This window comes from Heteronotia binoei, chromosome 4, assembly GCF_032191835.1.
Source record: "Heteronotia binoei isolate CCM8104 ecotype False Entrance Well chromosome 4, APGP_CSIRO_Hbin_v1, whole genome shotgun sequence".
NCBI lineage: Eukaryota > Metazoa > Chordata > Lepidosauria > Squamata > Gekkonidae > Heteronotia > Heteronotia binoei.
In genome coordinates this window covers 145,101,790-145,121,447 of record NC_083226.1, presented here as the reverse complement: position 1 = coordinate 145,121,447, position 19,658 = coordinate 145,101,790, and the positions used below count along the sequence as shown (strand labels likewise).

The window sequence follows — 19,658 nt, the reverse complement described above, 5'->3', positions numbered from 1 at the left end:
AGAAAGCATAGAAAACTGTGTTTGTGCAATGTCATGTTCTGAGGTACTGGGCAGTGGCTAAGAGCTAAGGACCTTCAGGATCAACTTCCCCCAGAGGAATGGGCCCAAACACAAAACCCTCAGAGTTCCTGCTGATCATGCCACTGCTTACAGAAGTGAAGTGGGTAGCCAGGGGGGACAGGGAGAGTCAGTGTTGGGTAGTGAATAGAGTGTTGGATTAGATCCTACCTAGAACAGGGTTCAAATCCCCACTCTGCTATGAAGGCTGGCCAGGCAACCTTGGGCCTATCACAATCTCTGGGTCCAATCTACCTCACAGGGTTGTTGCTGTTGTAAGGCTAGAGTAGAGAAGGAGGGGAGAACAACAGGCTAAGCTTCTTCAGGTTCCCATGGGGGAGAAAATAAATATAAGCAGGGACTTCCCTGTCTATGGAATGTCCTCCTTCCTTTTGCACCTACTGGAATCTTCTTCAATAAATTTCAGATGACAGGGAGAAAGAATGAGTAGTTATTTATTATGTGTTGTTTCAATGATTCTTTTAAACAGTTTGATCAGTTGCTGCTATTATTATTTTTATGCTTATAGTTTTATGGCTATTGAGACCATGACTTTTTAATATTTTTAAGAGTTGGCGTAGCTAAATTGTTATATTGCTGCTGAATTTTAAAAAAAAATGTTTTACAACCTTTAAAAATGGCTTCAGCTTGCTTTCTTAATTACCTTAAGTGCTTCTTTTTTATTGAATTTTTCATTGTAATTTTTTTGTTTTTTTGGTATTTTTGCATTTGTGTGTATGTGTGCCCCCATGCCTGGAAGTCATGCCGACTTCTGGAGACTCCTGCTGGGACATGGAAAACATTCAGAGAAGTGGCTTGATACATCCTGTCTCTGCCTCCCGACCCCAGTATTCTCTGGAGGCCTCCCATCCAAATACTTGCCAGGGTTGGCCCTGCTTAGTTTCTAAGGTAAATTATTTGTTTTAATTGTTCAGTTGCTTCTCTTGATGCCCATTTCATGAACCTGTGCTTAAGAGGTGGCAATATAATTCTGTCTAAATATACTGGGTGGGCACAAAGGAGTGGATGGTCAGAGCTGCTGCAGCATCAACCATGACCGTGCACCAATACCAGAAAGCGGCGTCCTATACAAACTCTCTTTCTCCTAACATCCCTTATTGGTCCTTCTGTCTCACATAGCTATGGAATTCACAGGCCTTTTGGGTAGCAGCTGGAAGTGTTATAAGGCAGTGGTATTTAAAAGGGGTTGCAACCAGGGCTTTCTTTGAGAAGGAACACAGTTCCAGCTGACTTGGTGTCAGGGAGTGTGGCCTAATATGCAAATGAGTTCCTGTTGGGCTTTTTCTACAAAAAAAGCCTGTGCAAAACAATGGTGATATCAGGGAGTGTGCCCTAATATGCAAATAATTTCCTGCTGGGTTTTTGTTTTGTTTTTTTTACAAAAAAAAGCCCTGTTTGCAACCAAATCTAGGCACTGGAGTCTGGAGTGGTGGGCCTGATTGGCACTTATGATGTCCTTATCATACACTGTTGTGCTTTTAATCTGTGTCAATTAGTTCTATGTATCTGTATGGTTTTAATGTGCTTATCCGTATGCCTTTTCAGCATATGCTTTTTCTAAGCCATGGTGAACCCCTTATGAAGGGGGAAGATGGATTATGAACAATTATGGTACATAAACAATATAAAGAAAGGTTGTCAGCAAGAACAAAGAAGAAAACAACACACCAGATGAAAGGCAGCTCTACAACTGGACTCTGACATTTTGTTGTAAGCTCTTAGAAGAGGTAGTATTGAATGTGTTGAATAAAGCCAAAGGACAGAATTAGAAATATACAAGAAACTGCTGTCAAATTTTTCACAGTATGCACAGTATGCTAGATGACTTAGAGAGGTGCCACATCCTATGGTGATGGGAGGCTGATTAGCAAAACATTGAGTTGATAACAGAAGGTGCAATGCAGGTGAAGTTGTGCTCTCTTACATCCCACTGGTTTCAGTGTTGTGTGGCTCAATCATGCCCCAAATTCCAGAAAAAAACTCAGAACTGATATACGGATAACAGAGAGTGTGAGCAAGGTACTTATCCATGTACAATTACATGCAGCTGAGTATCTTATTTAAAATACATTTTTTCAATTGTGTGGTAGTAACAAGCAGGGCTTTTTTGTAGCAGGAACTCCTTTGCATATTAGGTCACACACAGATAAATCAGTTTGTCTCCCCCATCATGTCTCATCTGTTCCATAGTCTCAAGTGAATTTATGTCCCCAGGAGATTTAAAGCCTAGTTTGGTCATGAACAGATGATGGGCTTCAGTACAAGTTTTATTCTATTACACCCCTGATGTAGCCAATACTCCTGGAGCTTACAGTAGGCCCTGTACTTGGAATCCTGTAAGCTCTTGGAGGATTGGCTACATCAGGGATGTGTGGCCTAATATGCAAAGGAGTTCCTGCTACAAAAAAAAGCCCTGGTAACATATCAACATATTGCATCATCACATTCCCAGTGCACTTCCTCCCTTCCTCCAACTCTGACCTCAAATTTCCAAGAATTTCCCAAGCCAGAGCTGGCAACTTGACTGCCTGGCCAGGTGCACTTACAACTCAGAAGAGAGAAAACTGGTGAACTCAGGTTAATGGACAAAGAGTTTACCCAAAGAACATTTAAGCTGTTTTTCTTGTGTGGTTCTGGGTACACATCTGACAGGGAGCTTATGATGCAGTGTGGTGCAAGGGTTAAAGTGTCATTGGGAAGGTTCAAATCCTGCATTAATTCACAAAGCTTTAGGGTAGTCATTCTTTCTCAGCTTAACCTGACTGAGAGGAGATGAGAGCAATGCAAATATAACTCCTTGGGGGGATAAAATTCTAATAGATGTTCTGTTTTCTTTCTCACTGCATAAGGAATCAGTGCGGTGTCTTTGTCTGGAAGGATTGGGGGGGGGGGACAAGAACAAACACAGTCATATTCATATTCAATTTATTTTAATCTTATTTCCTCACATCTGCTTTTAAGAAACAATGTACTTCCTTTTTCTCAATGTACCTGATGGCACACAAAACATACGTTCCTAGGACCACATTATACTGTTCAGGCAACTGGGAAAAAAATGTGTCCAGCTGCCTTATAGAATAAAACTTGTTCTGAAGCCCATCATCTGTTCATGACCAAATTAGGCTTTAAATCTCCTGGGGACATAAATTCACTTGAGACTATAGAACAGATGAGACATGATGGGGGAGACAAACTGATTTATCTGTGTGTCAGTTCTCTCTGTGTCCATAGCTGGAGAGGGGGTGTATGGTCTTATTACAATCTGTATATCTCAGTCTGCCCTGACCAGGCTGGCCCGATCTCATCAGATCTTGGAAACCAAGTAGGGTTGGTACTTGGATGAGAGACAACCAACCAAGTCCAGGGTCACTACTTACAAGCAGACAATGGTAAAACACTTCTTTTCATATCTTGCCTTGAAAACCCTACGGGGTCACCATAAGCTGTCTGTGACTTGATGACACTTTCTACCACCATGTTGCATTGCCATGTTGCTTCCTCATGAGTTGCACTGAGTCACTCCCTCCTCTATCCCTGTCAGTCATGGACTGTTCCACTTCTTTGTTGGGAAATCTTAATGGTTCCAAAGACTGTTAGTTTCTGTGGAGACTTCACTGCCAAAACGGCAGGCACATCTGCAATTGCTCAGTTCAGCAGCTACCTTTCACTGTTCAGTCACTTTTCTATTCACAATGAGTTCCAGTCCCAAAAGAGAGGGCTGCCCTAGCAAGATAATCTGTTTGCAGAACATTCTGTCTGGAGATCAAAATCCCATGATCAAATAGAAATCATACCAGGCCAAAAAAAAAAAAAGGAAGGGAAGGAACAGACTAAATGAATGTGAATCCAGTGCTTGTCATATATCCCATTCCAGAGGAGATACCACAAGGGACAGGAAACACATGCAAGCACACGCGCACACACACACACACACAAGCATTACATATATACAAATGTGGCTATCCTGTCACATGTATTTTGTTCTCCAGGTTAGCATCTGGGTTAGTACTCAAGGTCTGCTCTGACTAAATGTTTAAATCCCAAGTTGAGGCCAGGACATGAAGAAACAAGCCTTTGTTCTCTACCACATTGATTTGTAGGCAAATGTTGCATTGCATTATAAGCGTGAAGTTATTTAACATGCATGAAGATATTACTCTATAGAATAACACATTGTTCTGTTTCTGTCGAAAGATCAGCAACTGGAAAGAGGCAACAAAATGGGAACAGAGGTCAGCAAACTGGCAGTGTTCTGTTTCACAACTGAGGAAAATGCCTAAGGCCAGACATGACTCACCCTGCAAAGGCAGTAAGCATGATTCTGATTTCTATTAGAGGCCAAATCAAGAATGTGTCAAGGGGGAAAAAAGACATTTGAAAGGATACTGGGACATTCCTTCATAGTAATAATTATTCAAGAGAGAAAAGGGCACAGGATTGAACTAGACAATACCACATTATTGAGTCCACCACAGGGATGTGGTACAATTTTAGAGCCTTTTTACATTTCAAAATACCGTGGGATCCCAATCCTGCTGGAGTCATGGCCCTGGAGAGGCGATGAGGGACTCCTATCTACCCACCCCCCACCCATGCCATTTCAGTTCTTGAAAATGTTACAAGGAGACACAGCATCTCCTTAGCTCCTGCTCTGAAGTTCCCCAGGAGAATTGGGTCCCCATGACATTTTGAAAAGTGAAAAACAAAACAAAAGTGAAAAACAAAACAAAACATGCAGCTTGCCCCCATGGAAAGCTTGGAGATGTGGTATTGTCTGGTTTGTTCCAAAGAGTAAATGCTGAATGGAATTTTTAAGCCAGTTCAGACTGAGGAGGAATCAATAAATATATTGTCCAAATTAAATGGATGCAACTCCCCCCCCTTCCTTGTGAAAACTCCAGTCCCTTTGTAGTTGACAATACTTTAAAAAACCCCACCAGTAATTGATATTTTTGACCAAAGAAATATAGAAAAATGGAGCCTGTGTTTGAAATTTTTTTTGTAGAAATGGGTTTTTTTGGGAGGAAGAGCGAGAACAAGAAATTCCTAAAAGCTTTTCAGTGACTGTTGTGTATTATTTTTAGGAACATCATTTTAAACTAAAATGGCTTGAAAGGTTCCTCCATTAATTGCAATACAAGAACAATACATGGCAGGAGGAAAGGAATTTGCCCTTTGAAAGCATTTATAAGACCAGTGTAAAGGTACTGAAACTGAATTTAAAAGCCTTCTGAAAGCATCTCCTGCATTGCCCAATTGCACCCTTGGTTTGTTCTTTATCAGCGAATGAAGGAGCAGTATAGAAGTGTTTACCACTAATGGAGCAGCTCTCACTGAATCCCAGGGAGCACAGAAAAGCTTTGCTGAATACTATCATGAAAGAAGCCTGGGGTGGTATGAGGATGGTAATTGAAACTAGTGAACCCTTCGAAATCCATTGGACTTAGAGAAGGCTGTATCTTTATAATCGAGATTGCAGTGAGCCAGCACAGGCAGCTTCCAACATCATAAATTCCCACAGCAATACTAAAGTAAAACCATCAACATATAAATCCTTGAAGTGATAAGAGTGTGACGCTTCCAAGACGAGATGGATTTTGGCAAGTGTGTGAACTTGGAAGCATCTTCCAGTTCTTGTAAGTGGTGCTTAAATAATTAGACCCCAAAGCTGCTACTCATAAATAAATCTTAACTTCTGCCTGGTTCCCTGTTCTATGACCTGTCACTCATAACCTCTCAGCTCAGCCTCTCTCAGAAGATTTTTGTTGGGATACAACAGGATGAACTCCAACCTCCATGGAACAAGGAAAGAATACAACTGAACTTTGCTGCCTTCTGTCTACCCCCTGTTTATCCTGCTTTTCTTCCAAGGAGCTCAGGGGGGCCTAAACCATACTCTTTACCTCCAGATTATAAACACAACAACCCTGAGACAAAGTGACTGGCCTGAAGCTATCATTCTAGAAAGCTTCATGAAGCGTGTTGATCTGAACCCAGATCTTCACATTCATCATCCAACATACGAAACCCCAGCATTCCTAGCCTTCAACATACAACTAACTCCAAAGCAGAAAACATTATCACCAGCCTCCCCATCTTATACATTAAAATATATGTTTCCTTTCCCACTGACCATCGAAGCTCATAGCAGCATACTAGGGTAGGAAAAAGGAACTGATCAATGGCTAAAAGACAATTTTTAAAAAGACAAGACAATCACAGTTCGAAATAATATGCTCCTTGTGGAATTAACTGGGAAACGCTCCCCTAAAAGAACAGCCTTCTTATGCATCTCCATAATCCTCTGCATCTCCCTCCCCCCAAAAAATGACTCCATGCTGAGGCTCAACGGATAGCAGAAGGGAGGGGAATGAGGATGAGGCCCTGGAAGCAGGGTGGGTTTTTTTTTTTTTGAGCAGGAACACACAGGAATGCAGTTGGAACTGGCCTGGACCAGGGGTATGTGACCTAATATGCAAATGAGTTCCTGCTGGGCTTTTTCTACAAAAAAAGTGCCCTGCCTGGAAGTATCACCAGTAAGTCACCACTAAATAAGTCAAAATATTAGGACCTAAAACAGAACACCAAGCACAGCACCGTTGGTCTACAGTAGCACTTTAACGACCAAAAAGATTTTGAAGGTATATGCACATGACACACAGATGACAGACATACATTCCAAGAACTCCAGCTGCTTGAAGGCCAATAGCCAATTTTTTGGCTAAAGCTGGGCTTGATTCTTAGTAATTCTATGACGGTTTTTGAAGGTCGGGGGTGGGGGGGGATCTAGGATCTGAGATTTCATACACTGGGTGGGGTGAGCACGATAAACCAATTCTCTTGTGCTGGCTATCAGAATGATTTGCAAGTGAGGAAAAGAGTCAGGCTAAATCCCATAATAATTGCTAAGATGACAATGATACACTACTGGCAAACAATACTGCAATTACATGTTTTCTATTACTCAAGGATTTAAGGAAAGATCAGATATTATGTGATATTATAACCATTACTCCTAACTAACAGCAGAGGGGGCTCGCTTCTTATAAACTGTGCAAAAAGAAACTTGCCACTCAGATTTATTGCTAAGAACTCTCAGCAATGCTTTGTACATTGCTTAGTACTAAAAAAAAAATTGTTGGGGAGATAAAAAATCTGTGCTCCATTAAAAATATGTTTATGTACATAGATGCCACCTGCACACCTGTGCGATTACTCCAACTGATTAGGCAAATTGAAAATTCAATGCTGCCAAGTTGCAGCATAACCCTAATTTTTAGAGTACTGTAATCACATAGCAGGGGAGCTGCAAGACACCCACAAGCTCCCAGACACAAATGTCTCTTCGAGTATCCCTCATATTAAGAAACACACACACAAGAGCCTTGATTGGAACACAGATGCTGCCAGTACTGCACCCTAGCAACATGTTATCTAGTTCCAGGTGCCTCCCAGCAACTCCCCTCGGTAATGTTTCACCCCTGGTCCCTGCTCTCCTTCAGTAGGTCCTACTCATTTCAAGGCATACAATGTAAATCACCATCTTATGCCACAAATCACTTTCAGTCCCAAATTGCAATCAAATCCCCAGTTCTGCTGCCACTTTAGACCCTCTCCATCCATTCCTTTGTCATATAACAGCTTATATGCAATCAGTACAGGTCAACGAGGGACTGACTGTTGCTGTTCAGATATGCTCTCAATTGTGCAAATAACAAAACAAAACAAAACCCTGGCTGTGCACACACCATTACTACTGCTGCTACTTCCCACATTATTTAAGCAGGTCAACCATCTATATTTCACCCAGTGCACTGAAGATGAAATTGACCAAGATTTTCAGTGGCTAAGTGCTACCAGCAGCTCTTTAGTTTAGTGTATTAATTTAAAGGACAGCAGCTCCTCCAAGCCTAGGAACCTGACTATGACAGTGACCTTAGCCACTGAAGCCTTAGTCAATTTCATCTTCCATGCATTGATTAAGGTTCTTTGCAAATTGCTTTGGAAGAGCAGAGACAGGTGTGCACCTTTGGGATACATAGAAGGGAAGTGAAAGGCCTTGCTGTGAAGAGCAAAGGAGAAGGAGGAATGCTGCCAACTAGGCAGGCACAAAACAGCACAGACAACCTGATTTAGCTACTTCTAAGGCAACAATGGCCAGCAGCACAGTGACTGAGTATTCATGATCAGCAGTGACCCGTCTGTCATGCAATACATTCTCCCTGTGCTAGCAATACTACTCTCACACAAATCTTTGAGGTGATCAAAAGAAGCTGCACTCAACCAAAAACATAAGCTTCAATCAAGGTAAAGGTGAATGTCCACTGCAAAACACAAACACTGCAATTCTTGCAAAGTTCTGAGCAGTCCTGGTTGTGTTGAAGTTGGGTCAACCCACACAGGTGTGTTAGTGGACCAGACTGATACATGAAGCCATGTAATATGACACTGCATCCGCATAGTAGTTCTTGCCTCTAACCTAATCCTGTCGATATGGCACTGAAAGCAGCAGTTATTCTGGATTATAGCATTTTCCATTTGCTATCTCCATCTGCTGGGAGCAAAGGAAGGCCTGCAGGACGAGCAAAGGAAGGCCTGCAGGATGAGCAAAGGCCAGATCAGGTGTGAACAAGTGTTTCTAGACTGAGCCTGTGGTAACAACAGTGCCTAAATGATGGACAGGATGCTAAGAAAAGACTTTCCACCTCCGCTTCTCTGCCATCCAATCTGCCATTTGGGCTGCTGTGAGTGTTGGACCCAAGAATATGTTTCTAGGTCCAGCTTGGCACTCTCTACAAAGCGAACTTCAGCAGATGGAACATGGGAGAATGTGTGACAAACAGCTAGGAGCTTACTTATGTAAGTGCCATCAAATCACCTTTGACGACTTCACTAAGGAACTTTCAAAGTAAGTGAGAAGCACTTCCTTTGCAGAAGGTGCTTCCTCTGCAGAATCTTCCTTGGTGATGGTCTGCCATCCAAGTGCCCACCCTGCTTAGCTTCCAAGATCTGAGGAGATCAGGCTATACTGTGCTACTTCCCCCTCTCATGGCAAGAAGCAGCACAAAGTATGCTTTGCATGCAGAAAGTCCCAAATTCAAGCTCTGATATCTCTTGCCAGGAACAGAGAGAGAGACAGACACTTAATGTAGGCTCTGGTAGATGGTCTTGTCCTCGCTTGAGAGCTATACAGAGTAGCCAATTCTAGGCCCCAAACCTTGTTCCAGCTGAAGCTACATCTGTGAAAAAGAAGTCTGTTGCTTTAAAAAGGGAGGGGGGACGAGAGAGAGAGAATGAATGAATGCTATAGTGATTAAGTGCCTGTTTCTTCATGACACAGTGATCTTTTCCACAGAAGTTACATTCCTTGATGTGGTTTTAATTACTTGTATATGAACGTGCAAAAAAAAAAGACGTATGTCTGTTACACCAGCAGCAGATCTGCCCTGCTAAACACTGAGAGATAATTAAGGAAAATCTTTCTCTGGAAAGGTCACATCAATTTTCAGAATGAACCACATTTTTCCCCCTAAGAGCTATATAGTTTGCAAAGCAGCTGTCAGGGTAACTACATCTTCTACCCATCCATGTTTGAGTTTTTTGGTTCTTGCCCTCATTTGAAGAGTTTCTCATTGGCAACTGATGAAAAGCTGCCTTACACTGAGTCAGACACTGGTCTGACAAGGTCAGCATTGTCAACTCTGATGGGTAGCAGCTGTCTAGGGTCTCAGGCAGAAGTCTGTCACATCACCCACTACATGATCCTTTTACAGGAGATGCCAAGGGTCATACCTGGTACCTTCTGCATGCAAAGCAGACGCTCTATCACTGAACCACAGTGATGCATTATCTTGGGGCTTAGTTTTTAAGTTAAGAATAGTCATGTTTCCAATCCTTCCTTGTTAAAAAAAAATAGGTTTTGTGGCAGTGCAACTGTGGTTGCTGGATGAGGCTGCAGGAAAGTTCAAGAAAGGCAATTTGAATAGAAGTGGGGAGAAATTAATCCTTATTGTGTAGGTCTAAGGAACTGTAAGTCTGCATGGGGAGGAAGGGGATAAATAATAATAATAATAGCCTAGCTTGGAAGGGAGGGAAAGAAGGAATGATTGAGTTCTACAGCAAAAAGGGCCTTGGCACTACAGGTATAAGAATATACAGCAAGAGCAGAACAAGTGTGTCATTTCATATTTTGAATACTGGGAAAAATTTCAGTGGAAACCAAGATTCACAACAGACATCAAAGCTATGCTACTGATATGCTGTAAATTGCACAGAAGAAAAAAAACCCCAAACACTGCATACAGAAACCCACTCGTTATGTTGCTCAATATCCATTCATTCCCCCATTTTATTCCTATTGCAATGCACTTCAGTTTAGCTGATTGCATTCAATGCAGCTGTTATTTTTTTCTGGCGGTGGGAATCCCTTAGAATAAGATCTTATTTAGTCTTAAAGCCATATCATTTTGTTACAATTACATTGGTCCTTTTATTGAGATAAACCTAATGGAGTGTGCAAGCTTTGGAGAACTCTTTGCTAGGTTGGATATTTCAAAGGTGTCTTGGATTTTGTTCCTCTGAAATCATCACCCCTTCTGAGATTGCTCTAGCTTGTCCCCCCCCTCCACTGCCCTTACTCAAAGCTATAGCCAGGGGATACTGGGTGCACAGACTCACCTGAATCACTGATTTGCCCCACTGGAAATGTGGACACACCACCTAAGAAGTCTGCCTCGGTCACCCAGGCTGATAACTTACATCAAGGCAATGATAGCAGGAGTGTGATCTTGCTTGTTCTTCTTGATCTCTCAGTGATAACATTGACTCTGGTGTCTTTCTGGAATGCCTCTCTGAATTGAGTGTTGGTTTTGCTCCTTTAAGTGTTGGTATAGCAGGAACTTCTTTGCATATTAGGCCACAAACCCCTGATGTAGCCAATCTTCCAAGGACTTACAGGACTCTTAGTACTGGGCCTACTGTAAGCTCCAGGAGGACTGGCAACATCAGGGGTGTGTGGCCTAATATGTGAAGGAGTTCCTGCTACAAAAAAAGCCCTAGGGGGAAGGTTTCAGACAGTAGCACTAGGTGATTATTGCTTGGCTTCATGAAAATTGACCTGCGGAGTCCTGAAAGATTCCATTCTGTCATCCATGCTTTTCAACATCTGCATGAAACTGCTGGGTGAAGTAATCAGCAAGCATGGATTTTGGTGTAAACAATATGTGAATGACATTCAATTCTATGTCTGTGTTTCAGCTTGCCTAGATGAAGTTATCCTAGGCTTAAATCTGTCTCTAGTACCACTAACAGATTGGATGGTGCTAGCTGGTGGCACAATTGGCCAACTGAAAGAGGAAACGCCTGTATTATTTATTCCTTTGTTTATTTAGCAGGTATATATGCCACCTCTCCAGAGAAGCTGCTTGGAGTAGCTTACAAAATGAAATATAATAAAAACAAAACATTAAAAGTTATTTATTAAAATGCAGAATTAAAACCCAAGATTACAAACCCAGCCACAACATAAAAAGGTAGTATGGCCATAGTTGGTGTATCAGCCAAAGCTAATCAACAACACTAGAGGAGAACTGTGCCTCCAACTGCAGGCCATGATTCAGGTATGAATCTGTTCTTTCAGAGACACTGCAAGCCCCTCCAGGACAGGCCAACTCCTCAGTCCCCAAGCAGCTTTGTCACTGACCAACTGCACTTCAGTCTTGTTGGGATTGAGCTTCAGTTTATTGGCCCTCATCCTTTCCATTACCATCTTCAGGCTCCTGACAGGGATTTCCACAGATCCACCTAACTCAGTTGTCCAGAAGAAACAGAGCTGGGTGTCATATTAGGCCACACCCTCCTAATGTAGCCAATTCTCCTGGAGTTTACAGTAGGTCCTGTACTAAGAGCCCTGTAAGCTCTTGGAGGATTGGCTATAACAGGGGTGTGTGGCCTAATATGCAAAAGAGTTCCTGCTACAAAAAAGCTTCATCCACATATCCAGATACCCTGATGATATCTCCCAGCAGTTTCATATAGATGTTAAACATCATTGGGTGAGGGGGGAGGCAAGATGGAAATCTGTAGGATCCCACAGCATAACTGCCACAGGACTGAGCAACAGTCCCCCACCACCACCTTCTTCCCTCTCGGAAGGGCTTTTTCCAATGCCTCTTAAAGAGGCAGTGGTCCGCCCTCTCCTGAAAAAACCTACTTTAGATCCGGCCGAATTGGCACACTACTGGCTGGTCTCAAATTTACCCTTTTTTGGGTAAAATTACTGAGAGGGCAGTAGCGTTACAGTTACAGAGTTTTCTGGATGACGCTTCCGTTTTAGACTCCCACCAGTCTGGCTTTCGCCCAGGTCATGGGATGGAGACAGTGCTGGTTGCCTTGGTGGATGACCTCCAGTGGCATCTGGATTGAGGTGGCTCGGTGGTACTGATACTGTTAGACCTATCGGCTGCGTTCGAGATGGTCAACCATCAGTTGCTGACCCTCTGCTTTGCTGACGCAGGGATACAGGGGTTGGCCTTGCAATGGCTTTCCTCTTTCCTTGATGGTCAGGGACAAAGGGTGGTGATTGGGGGAGAATTGTCCTCGAGGCACACACTTAATTGTGGGGTGCTTCAGGGGGCGGTGCTCTAACCGATGTTGTTTAACATCTATATGCGCCCCCTTGCCCAGATTGTCCGGAGGTATGGGTTGGGTTGCCACCAGTATGCTGATGACACCCAGCTCTATCTACTGATGGACAGCCGGCCTGACTGTGTCGCAGAAAATCTGGATCTGACGCTGCAAGCTGTGGCAGGTTGGCTCAGGCTGAGTCGATTGAAGTTGAATCCAGCAAAGACAGAGATCCTTTGCCTGAGTCGTGGCGGTCTGGGCAGGGAAATTCCCTTACCAGCATTTGACGGTGCGCCACTGGCAATGGCACACAAGGTCAAGAGCTTGGGTGTGCTGCTGGAGCCTGCCCTGACAATGGAGGCCCAGATAGCAGCCACTGCCAAATCCGCCTTCTTCCATCTAAGGTGGGTGAGACCGCCTTCTTCCATCTAAGGGTACCATCTAAGGTGGTACCCTTCCTGGAGCGCAATGACCTGGCAACAGTGATCCATGCAACTGTCACCTTGAGGTTGGACTACTGTAATGCCCTCTACTTGGGGCTGCCCCTGTGCCAAACCTGGAAACTACAGCTAGTGAAGAATGTGGCGGACAGGCTGCTATTGGGGCTTCTCAGGTGGGAGCACATACAGCCGGGACTGCGGGAACTGTACTGACTGCCAATAGTGTACTGGATTCGTTACAAGGTGCTGGTTATTACCTTTAAAGCCCTATATGGCCTAGGACCTGCCTACCTTAGGGACCATCTCTCCCCACATGTTCCCCAGAGGGTACTTCGATCTGGATCGCAAAATCTATTAGTAATCCCCAGGCCGAAGGAGGCCAAACTAAAGACCACCAGAAAGAGGGCCTTCTCGGTTGCAGCCCCCCACTGGTGGAACCAACTGCCAGAGGAGGTGAGAGCCTTGCGGGACCTTGCTCATTTCCACAAGGCCTGCAAGACTGCTCTCTGCTGGCTGGCTTTTAATTGACGTGCAGCCTACATCATAGGAATCTGGAGAAATGCCGTCACCGGAAATATACAACATCTGATGAGATTAGCACCAAACCTATTTGAATTGTTTTAAATTGTAGAATTTGTTATTTTATAATATAATTGTTTTAATTGTTATTATGATTTTATGTTGTGAGCCGCCCTGAGTCTGCCTTGGCGGGGAGGGTGGGATATAAAATAAATAAATACATTCTTGAATTGGTCAGTCAATCAAGAGGGAATCCACTGATGCACTGTATGCACTGATGCACTGTATGCCAGCCTCTCCAGGATGCTATGGCTGATGGGTTGATCGAGGGGGTTCAGAAGGTAATAAATGCCTGTGTGAAAAGGCAGCCATGCAGCCTTTCCTGAAAAAAGCATCTAAAGAACTCCTGTCAGGTGACTAACATTCCAGATTTGGGCACAAGGTGATTGACCAGGTGGTGCTTGTGCAGCTTCAAACAGTCTCAGAGGAGATGGATTATCTAGCCCTATTTCCATCCTAATTCAGGCCTTGGTTTGGGATGGAAACTGCCTTGGTGGCCCTGACTGATGATCTTTGGTAGGAGATTGACTGGTAGAGCAAGTTCCTGTTGATTCTTCTAGACCTCTCTATGGCATCTGACACCATCAAACATAGAATCCTGGAGAGAATGGCTAAACTGGGAACAGGGAGTACAGTGCTTCAGTAGATTCCCTCTTGATTGACTGGCCAATTCCAGGAGGTGGGGGGGACGGACTGCTGCTTAGTCCTATGGCAGTTATACTGTGGGATCCCGCAGATTTCCATCTTGTTCCCCTCCCCCCATGCTGGAAGATATCATCAGGGGATCTGGAGTAAGGTGCCACCAATATGTAGACAACACTCAGCTCTGTTTCCTCTGAACAACAGGGGACTAGAATGTTCTGGAACAGTCCCATGCTTGTCATGGTGCCCATGAAGTTCTGAGCTGTTCCTGTTAGAGGAATCATGCTCTTAAAAGACCAGGTTCACAGTTTGGGAGAGTTCATGGATTTGCAGGTAGTAGCTATAACTCAGAGCAACTTTTTTCAGCTTTGTCTGATTCACCAGTTGTACCCTGTACGTGGAAGAAAAGGACCTCACCACTTTTACACCTTGGTGACCTCTAAATTAGATTTCTGTAATTCAATCTGACAGCAGCTGACTTGATACCGAAGCAACTGACCTGCCTTACCATTTGTTTCCAGCCTGGATTTAAGGTACTGGCTTTGGTTTTTAAAGCCCTAAACAGCCTGGGTCTAGTCTCATCAATGAGCATCTTTTCCCATACACAATTCCACCCATGTGTTGAGATCATCTGGAGTGACCCTGTTTTAAGGTTCCATTTCAAAAGGAGACCAGGTTAGGCTCCTTGAGATAAAGGGCTTTCTCCATAGTTGCATTGGAAAGCCCTTCCTCGAGAAATTCATGGATCCTTGGTGAAAAGGTATGATAAAAATTTTAGCTTTGCTAACAGGGAAAGGGATGCAGTCCCAGTCCCAATGGGAATCAATGAGGTTTCTCTGTAAACAGAAGCTTGCTTGCAGTACCCCCTTTTAAAAGCTGCCTTGCTGTGAAAATGTCAGAAAGGTACAACTTCTAGTTATATAGCAAGTACAATTAAACATTCTGTTCTAAATATTTCAAGAGGAAGCTGTCATTCACATTGCCTTTACAGATGACCGTAAATCCTCTTGATGTGATGAAACACTACATGACCTGAAATTCATCAAGGTAACTGAATAAGAACAGTATTATCTGCAAAAGCATTACAATAGCATCTGCAAAACCCTGTTCCTATTGCTTCACTTCAAGCCTCAGAGAAAATCTCAGACCCGCCAGACTTCCAAAGTGGAAAAGCAACCAACGTTGAACTGTCCACTATAAAACCATATCTGGCAAATCTACTATTTGGGGGGGGGGGGGGAATGTTCTCAAACCACATGTCATTATGAAGCAAGCTGTGCAAGATGCAATAATGCCTGGCATCTAGAATTCTGAGATCCGATCCGATACAAACAGGTTTCAGACACAGGATAGGATGCTCCCTAACATAGCAGGAGAGATTCCCTCTCCCTCTTTTTCCCCACTCCTGATTTGCCTGGATGAACAGCAAGTAGTATGATATGGACACCAAAAGAATCCAGGATGAACTGTTGTGTTGCAGAATGGCTTCAGCACAGGAGATTCAGGAGAAAGAATGCCCCTGAGTAAATCTCTGGTCATGCTCAGATGTCACCGTAACAAACCTGCACGTGCTCATGATGGGGAACACAGCTTACTGGCAGTGCTTATTGGCAGTGCCTGTATGCCTTTTCTTCTCCATCCCCTTCATGCACGCAGCATGGTTTGAGAAGCCTTCAATCAAAAGTCCTCAAAAACAGCTTGGAGAAAAAGAACAACCTATTCCAAAACACAATAAAATAGAATTGATTAAAAGGAGAAAAACCCCATTTTTAAAGCCGATTGAATATTAGAGACAGAAGGAGCAAAGCAGGAGGATAAAAATTATCAAAAGATCTTAAATATCATTTATCTTAGACCCCATGCAAGTGCAAATGTATTTCTATGGAACAACAATTATTCCTTTTAATAAATAATGTTGTTTAATAAAGTGTTTAATAAATAAAGTGTTGTTATATAACCAGAAAGTCAGAAGACTTCACCAATAGTGTAATCCACTTTTACATTTAACTAACCTGCAATGCCCATCTTGTGTTGCATCTCGCCACTCATATGACTGACTTGCTCACAACTCAAAATGAACTGCATTTTGAATTGTTTTTGCAATGCTGGCATTCAGCAGGGACACTGGCCAGGTAGCTGCTCCTGATATGTGTGCAGTGTTTACTGGTCTGCTTGGAATATACACATCCCAGAGCCATCATCAGCAGGTCAAGCATCAGGGCTTTTTTTGTAGCAGGAACTCCTCTGCATATTAGGCCACACACCCCTAATGTAGCCAATCCTCCAAGAGCTTACAGGTCTCTTAGTACAAGGCCTACTGTAAACTCCAGGAAGATTGGCTGCATCAAAGGGATGTGGCCCAATATGCAAAGGAGTTCCTGCTATAAAAATAAGCCCTGTCAAGCACCATCTAAAATTAACTATGCTAGAGTATTATGTTGGCTGCCATTCATCATTCTGGGGGCATTCATCATGCTAGTGCATGTTCAGAACTGAGTGGATCAAACTAGTTTCTAGGCAGTAATTGCAAAAATGCACAAATACAATTAATAAAAACAGACACAAACAAGCTCAGAGTCAGGCGGCAAGGTAAAATACAATCACTGTTAGAACATGAGAGAGGCAAGCCCCTCCCACATTTCTTTTAAAACTTTAGTTTTTTCCCTGTTGGGTTCACAGATGAACACGAGGCGGTAGAGATAGCCATAGCACAACTATTTTCAGGCTAGACCTCATGGGTCCAAACCGAAAGGGCAAGGCTACAGAAGACAGACAAGTCACACAGCTCCCATCCTTCCAGAAGGACTTGATGATACACCTCTTTTGAAAATGCATTTGTTTTAACTAAATGACAAGGGATAAGAAAAACAGCACGAGAAAGAGCGTGTTCCTCACATTTTCAATTCAATAATTTCAAATGCTTTTTAAATATTTAAGGTTTGTGAGAGTCCTGTTAACAATTTGCAATTAAACTGCTGTCTGAACAGAGGGGATGATCAAACTTCCCAAACCTGAGTTTGCCACAAACAGTATCAGAATTGTGTGGTTAATTGTGACAAAACTGCCAGAATTCTACGGAGAGACATCCTGCATTACTTTGAATGATTATATAGGGGAAACAGAAAATAGCAGAAATTCCAGGGGCAAGTGAAACACATTTTTAGTGAGAAACATGATTTAATAAAAATATCCCTAGAAGGAAGATGAAGACTGTTTTGGAAACTATTTGCAGTTTAATTTGTAGGCATTAGTACATGCGTTCCTGAGATTTTTAGGAGTCATTACCGAGCTGAATTAACACTTGCTGCGATCTTCCCTATTCATAAAAACAAATCTGTTGGGCCTGAGAAGGGAAAAGATTTACAGTCAAGATAAAATGATCATTGGAGACACTTCAGAGACTGACATCATTTTGAGCCAAGTGCACTGTGGAGTGTGAAGCAAAAAGGGCTCAGAGTGGCCAGGAGTGCAGATGGCCCAGGTTCCTTAGAAGTATGTTTTGCATGCAACATCAAAGCAGAGAGGAGGGAAGGGACCAGAACAAGGGAATAAAAAGAAGGGACGCAGAATAAGGGAATAAAAATTGTACCTTATTAACACAAATGTTCAAATGGCATCCTTTTTTTTTTTAAAGTGTCATTCCAAATAACTGACCCCAAATCAAATATACACTTATAAAATCCATCTCTTGCAGCTTGCAGAAGTTTGTGACCAATTACTGCCAAGCTTATTTGCAAATTTAGTGCAAGAGGGTTTGGGTTTTTCCCCAGCCCCGGGTGAAAGAGCTGAAATAAGACAAGCATGTTCACTTGAAGGAACCTCTCAGGCTGCATTCAGATGTTGTGACAAGCAGCAATTATACTCCAATCAGACACAAACGCAGATTGATGTGGTGTTTGTTTGTGTGTGCCCCTCACTCCTGCCAGTTCCCTCCTCCCTTTGAGAGGGAAGGTGGTTGCAAAACTCTCTGTTTTGTCAAACCCTAAATGCATCAAGACATCTGAGTGAAGGCACCTCCATGAATTGGAAGCTTGTTTACCCCACGCAAATTGGAATTCTAAACCAGGCTTAAAAGAAAATACAGAATCTCAATTTGTGTCAAGTAAATACACTTCAGTTCCCCAAGATGCCTGTACTGAAATGTCACACTGCATCGGAGCTTGATCCAACTGGAACAATTGGTATCAAGCTCCACACGCTTCTCCCTGGCCACCCTAGGAGCCTTCCCCTGATGCAAGTGGCTTGTAAGCCTATCTTAGAGGCTGTTTGCATAAGAGCCATGACACAGCTGCCCAGGAACACTTGGAAGAAGAGGGCAGCCTACGAAAGCACATGTCTAAGGAAGGCCAGTGCTGCTTGCATAATCTATTAAACTTGTTGGTAGTCATGTCTTTCCCCCCATTGTCTATGATTCAGACCAATTATTCTGCTCTTGGCTGTCATTATAAAGAGCACCACAGCATCTGTAGTCAGCCTGACCGTTATACATTTCCTTTAAAAAGGATCTCTTACCGAATCTCACTCAATAGGGCTACCAGAGCATATTAGCTCTCTTAATCTTTCAAAGAGTAGATTTTGAAGGAGTCTCATTGGTATGCTAAGAATCAACAGTAGCCCTTGTTCATTAAAGAGAACTAATCCTTGGCAATCAAAACATGCTCACTTTCATAGTTAGTTTGACTAATTTATTCCAAATAATGATCTCCCTCTTTTCCCTTCACAAAGTGGGAATTAAGAAAAAAAATGTAAATGACAATTTGAGAGTCTGAAATATACAAAGAGTGAGGCCCATTTCCAGCTCCTGGAGCCCTCCAGCTCCCAATGCCTTTCCCTGATGCATAGTCAGCTTCAAGAGGGGATTGGATAAAGATATGAAGCAGAGGTCCAGCTTATTGTTGGAACTCTCTGTCTGGGGCAAGTGATGCTCTATATTCTTGGTGCTTGTGGTGTGGGGGGAGGCAACAGTGGAAGGGCTTCTATTGTCCTGGCCCTACTGATGGACCTCCTGATGGCACCTGGGTTTTTTTGACCACTGTGTGACACAGAATGTTGGACTGGATGGGCCACTGGCCTGATCCAACATGGCTTCTCTTATGTTCTCACTGCTACCAGTGCCTGGTGAGCAGCAAGAGGAGAAAGAAACAGAAGAGCCAGTTTGGTGTAGTTAGTTAAGTGTGTGGATTCTAATCTGGGAGAACCAGATTCCCCACTCCTCCACATGCAGCTGCTGATGTGACCTTGAGTCAGTCACAAATTATCTCAGAGTTGTTCTCTCAAGAGCAGTTCTCAAAAGAG

The 19,658-nt window shown here is 43.1% G+C and overlaps 1 protein-coding gene across 1 annotated transcript in view; it reads right to left on the bottom strand.

Moving 5' to 3' along the window:
- The window catches only part of PDE4D (phosphodiesterase 4D), a 596,108-nt gene that overhangs the window by 523,362 nt on the left and 53,088 nt on the right, over nucleotides 1-19,658 (bottom strand). The gene's annotated exons all lie outside the window — the stretch shown is intronic.